Source organism: Chenopodium quinoa, unplaced genomic scaffold (genome assembly GCF_001683475.1).
Source record: "Chenopodium quinoa cultivar QQ74 unplaced genomic scaffold, ASM168347v1, whole genome shotgun sequence".
Classification (NCBI taxonomy): Eukaryota; Viridiplantae; Streptophyta; class Magnoliopsida; order Caryophyllales; family Amaranthaceae; genus Chenopodium; species Chenopodium quinoa.
In genome coordinates, this window is record NW_018744904.1 from 391,283 (window position 1) to 397,336 (window position 6,054).

A 6,054-nucleotide genomic window follows, 5' to 3' on the forward strand; every position below is an offset into this window, starting at 1 on the left:
TTGGAACCTCTTTAAAATACAAAGAATGTTTATTTGTAATTTTACCACTCAAAAATAACCACTTTTTAAATTAATAACCATTTTAATTTTTATGTTAAAAAAAAATACTATCTAAAAAAGATAAAAATGAAATTAGATTTCACTACCATATAACCCTATTTATCAAAAAAAAAAATCCCGTTAAGTTCCATATTTTTAAAATAATCATCGATTTTTGTGCCAAAATTTGCTCTATTAAGGTTTTAGGGATTATATTGACTTGTACATTGTTACTGTTGAATTGTATACTATGGAGTACTCCCTCCGTCCCATAATACTTGGGACGTTGGGGTGGACACGTAGTTTAAGAAAACTACAAATGGGTCCATTTAAAACATTTGTTTATTATATAAAAGATTCTCTTTTGTATTTTAATATTGTAAGAAAACAAAATGTGGGGGTAGTGAGGAGAGAGAAAATGCAGGATTTAATTGGGTTTTGGGGTTTGTGGTCCCAAAGAGAGTATAGGAAAATATTTTTTTTATTAGTAGTCCCATTCCATATTTAGAGGGAGGCCATTGGATGACCAATGACCTGGTCATGAGAAGAGATAAAGAACTTTTGGTATTAAAAAATTGGAAGAAAGAAAATAATGGAGGAGAGATGGTGATGACCTGGTCATTGGACCAAGACAAAGCTTTGGTCATGAGTATAATAGTTGACAGGTGGCAAAATACTATAGGAAGAAAATGGGAAAAAGAGAGAAATTGTGATTTACTATCATGAGTCTTTGGGCAAAGTTATTTTGGGCAACCATTGGGAGTCTTTGGTCATTGTTGGTCATGTGACTTGGTCATGGATGAGTGGAAAGAGAGAGAAATTATATAATAGTTCGTGACCAAGATTTTTTGGTCATCCATTGAGTATACTCTTAGTAATGTATCAAGTATTGCGGGACGGACGAAAATGGTAACTGTGTCAAGTATTATGGGACGGAGGGAGTACTATCTAATAAATTATTTTTGCTATATTTTATTTATATTAATTGATCTAAGTATATATGTTTTTGGTTATATGCGTTTTGAATTTGTTTTGTGAGTTGATTCAATATGTTTTGTTAAATGCATTTGACTTTTATTTGATTCGTCAATTAGATTTGTTAAATGCATTTGACTTTCATTTGATTCATCAATAGCTTTGTTTAAATGTGTTTAAGCTTAATTTAAATGCTTTATGGGTATATGTGTTTTTGAAATTTTTTTGTGGGCTCAATTATATTGTTGTTAATAACTTAGAGTAAAGTTTTCAAAAAAAAAAATTAGAGTAACTATTGTTTAGGGTAAAACTACCCTGTCCACGTAGACCAATCGTGTGCTGACACGTGTCAGACTCAGAGGGGTCCTAAGAGAACCAATCCTCTGGTGACACGTGACACTCCAATCCATGAAAGGGGAACTGATCCTCTTACACTATAAATAGAGGAAAATCCTCATTGATTGCACATTCATTCATATACACACAAAACTCGAGCACTATTAATTGTAGAATTATCTCGGAATCCGAGAGAAAAACCTTTACATTCCGCACTTTTATACATCCGGATACGTTCTAACTTGATCGTCGGAGGCGGAACTCCACCCAACCGGAGTTTTCCGTGGTTTTGCAGGTACAGACGGTCAACGCACATTCTTGGAATTATAACTCTCCCGAGGGACTCCAAAACCCCGAAACATTTGGCGCCATCTGTGGGGAGAGTACTTCTGAGATGGCATTAGAGTCTGTATAGCCTACTGAAGGCAAACGGCCTATGGCCGAAGCTGAGGTCCACACGGACCAAGATAGTAGTGACGACCTTGAAGTCGACACCTATGTGGCCACAGACAGGTCATTTAGAACAAGACGCACCCGTTCCAAGGAAACAAGGGAACGGGACGAAGACAAAGCTGGTCCAAGCAACCCAACCGTAAAGCCGGTTGGGACACCCTAGGCGGTAGAGGTTGCTGCCCCCATTACAAGAGACAAACTCATGAAATTCATGACGAGTTTCAAAGGGGAAATCAAGGACCTTATAAACAAGTCTACTGGCACTAACAAGGGTCAGTCGGCCAAGAAGTCTTCTCCCTCTAGGAAGAAGCAAGTGAAGGATCGAGTGCCTACTCCTCACCCTAAGCTAAAGGGGATGGATAGGCCCATGCTCGATATCAATCAAAATTCCGTTTCCCTGAAGCAGGGAAAAGGAAGGCCATCTGGTAGATCCAGTTGAATGGATCAAAAAAGACTTACTCGGATGCCTGGATGTTAATCAGGTAGAAGAGAAGTCAACAATTGTCTGAGTCGGCTTCCACGTCGACTTACCCAAATAGTTTCCGGAACACTTCAATGAGGTATTCGGAAACAAAACGAGAGAGTCAGTCACGCGGCATGTCCGCACGCACTGGCCATCATATTATCCAGCCGGCTCCGTATGTGCCCAAACAGCCATACATGTCGTATGGATCACCCTACAATCCTACATGCAGCCGGCCCTTTTTGGGGGTCAGGCGGCACAAAATGTCCAGCCCATGGACTGGCAGCTCCGGCTGCTAAACCTTGGGGAATAGTCGTTGGCGTTCTCCAGGGAGATAACCGAGGCGGCTCATCCGGCCAAGGTTAAGAATATGTTGGTTGGTACCTATGACGGTACCACCAACCCGGAAGACCACCTAATGGCTTATACCAACCTCATGTACTTATAGGGGTTAGATGATGCCGCCTGTTGTCGATGCTTCCCAACGACGTTGAAGGGCATAGCCCAACGATGGTTTGGCAATCGGCCAGCCGGTTGCATCAACAACTTCAAGACGCTTGCATACTTGTTCGCGTCCAACTTCTCTATGAACATCCCAACCAAAAAGACAAGTCTTGATTTGGGGGCTATTCAGCTGGGAGATAGAATAGGGCTAAGGTCCTATGTCAGGTGGTTCAATCTGATGAGAATTTAGATACAGGGGTTGTTTGACAAAGTAGCCTACACAGACTTCTTCAAGGGTCTGAAAGATAGGTCGACTTACAAATTTGACTTAGTCAGAAAGACGGTGGCTACCCTCCAAGAAGCTCTGATGAAAGCCGAAGCCTATATATAGGCGACGGAGCTTTGTGCCATCAAGCAGCCGTCGAACCCTAAAAAGTCCGACAAAAAAGAGAGCCGGTTAGCTCAGCCGGCCAAAACAGAAGTGAGCAACAAAAGAAAAGAAGTCTGGGTGGAGGACAATTCTAGTCAGCCGTCCCAGAAGAAAAAGAAAGAGTTGAAGCCGTACGTCCCCAAGTATGAGTTCAACAAGGACTGCTCCTCCATCCTCATGGAGATTAAAAACCGGTTAACCATTGAGAAACCGGCTGCAATGAAAATTCCCATCAAAATCCGGGACAAGAGCAAGTACTGTCATTTCCATGAGGATATAGGCCATGACACCAATGGCTGCTATAGCCTCAGGCGATTACTGGACCGTTTAGCTGGTGTGGGGGCTTTGAAGGCCTATATTCTGAAGTGCAAGGGTAACCCCAAAATAAACAGTGGACAGCCGTCCAAGAAGCCTGACAACCTTGCTATAAGCTCTGACACTGATGAAGAAAAAATCTTTACTATAGCAGGCAATTTCGCGGGAAGGGGTCCTTCCATCTGGGGCACTAAAGACAACATCAGAAAGCTAGAGGTCAACTCAGTGGATGAGGTCAAGGCGTCGAAAGACACCTTCCCTGAGGTCATCATCTCTGAGAAGGACCGGGGCAAGGTCAGGCGACCTCATGATGTGTTGGGTTTCATAGCGTCCAACGCTACGCGGAAGAGAAACCCGCCCAAGACCCGCCCCAATAATTAAAGCAATAAAGCATGCATAAACATAATTAAACAATTATTAAGAAAAAGGGATAAAGAAGTAATACCCTTGAAGCGTGCTTCGCTCGCAAACCGAGCTCTTACTTCGAAGCTATTAAGCCTCACAAGCGTGACGGCCTCCAACGGCTAGTACCCACGACCCGACCCGAACGATCTTCGCCTCGAGGGTTAGTCGAGACTTGACCAAGTATAAAACTAGAGTTTTACGAACTTAAAGGTTTTCTCAATAATAAGAGATGCCTTTTTTAGTTCCACTCAAGTTGTTTCCCAAATGCCCAATCTTGGGGTATTTATAGGGAATGACTACTTGTATCCCCATTTCATGATCAATGTGGGATAGTTGCAGTTTTCATTAATTTATTTAATTCCAAAATAAATTATAAAACAATGCAATTACAAATCAACAAGTGGCATGAGGAGAGGAGAGGTTAGGTGAGGACCATGACCATGGGGGGGACCATTGCCTTGCTCCCCAAGGCATGGCTCTAAGCCTTGGTCCCACTCTCCTCAAACCGGCTTCAAGAAAAGGAGTGAGCTGGCAGCCCACCTTGCTCCCCAGCTAGCACTGCCAGCCCGTGCGCAGCTAGCATGGCAAGCACGCACCAGCCAGCACAGCTAGCACATGCGTGCTGCTAGCGAGCCACGCATGCTGCTGGCTGTTGGGCGCTGGGCGATGCCTGGCATGGTGCTGTTGTGCGAGGCTTCTAGCATGCTGCTCGCTGCTTGCTGCTTGTTGCTGCCATGCAAAGGCACGCACGCAAGCAAGCAAGCAAGCACAGCGTGCTGCTGCTGCGATGGCCTACACGCACACACACACACGAACAGGCCTAACCATGTGATAGTGATGTGCTATGCATAGGTTGTGCGAGTGCTTGCGATAGCACCTAGGCACGCAAGCACGCATGCTGCGGTGGGGCTACCATGCGAGGCACACACACACTCAAGCACCTAGTGCTAGCGATGGTGCTTCCTTGTGCACCTAGCACGCATGGTGCGCCTAGCACATACATGGTGCGCCTAGCACACACATGGTGCGCCTAGGCTTGCGCCTAGCCATGCAAAGTGCATGCTAGCTCGAGCTAGCTTAGCGTCCACATGGCTAGGCCATTGTGTTGCTACGGCTACGCTCGAACTTGTTGCTTGTTGATTTTGCGACGCTCGGTCTCGACGCCCTAGGCTCGATATCCGACGTCTATGTTCGTAATACTCTAGTGACTCATCAAATCCTTCGAATTGATTCGTCGGTTCGGATCGGCAGTTCATTTGGGTTCGACCCGAAGGGTTCAGTCTAGACAAAGTTGTAATATTAATTATTCACTAATATTATAGATTGGAAGCGGCCTCCACCCAGGCATTCCGATCACTTGATTACACTGAAGAATTAGCTTCCTGATAATTCTGAACCCTCTATCAGAATAATACACTTGTTAGAAGGACACTATTCTTTTCATGATGACCCCATAGTCATCAAGTGTAAGGTTGCCAACCAATGAGTGGGTCGGATCCTCATTGATACCGGGAGCTCGTTTGACCTTATCGACTATCGGTGCTTAGCGAAACTCAAGTACAAGACTAGCAGCATGCACAAAGTCTCTCACCCCTTAGTTGGTTTTGGTGGAGGAGTAGTGCATCCGGTGGGGAGGATTGACCTTCCCATCCGGCTAGGAGAAAAGGGGAAGGGACAACACATGGTCGTCAGGTTCTTGGTGGTTGAGGAATTGACCGCCTACAGTCTAACTTTGGGTCGTTGAACCCTCAACAAGTCCAAGGCAGTCATCATTCCATCCCTCATGCTGATCAAATTTGAGAGGATGATGGGTCACTGGGTTCCCTGAATGGGGATCAGAAGACGGCAAGGGAGTGCTACCTCTCAGACATCAAGCCTACTGTGGTCGCAGCCGGCCAAGGCGAGGAACCTATTGACCTTGATGACTTCAAGGAAGCCGCGCCTGCTCCCAAAGCAGCCGACAAAAAGAGAAAGGCGGACCACTTGGTGGCTATTAAAAAGAGAAGCAATAGCAATCACTGATCGGGGAACGGTCAGATGATCTCCATCCCCAGCCGGCTGGTGAAAATATTGACATTGTTCTTGACGACAGCCGTCCGGAACGAATTGTCAAGGTGGGGACGGTTGCTTTTTCCAGGTTGGGTGTAGATTTGCACCAACTGCTGTAAGAATTTAAAGACATTTTTGCTTTTGA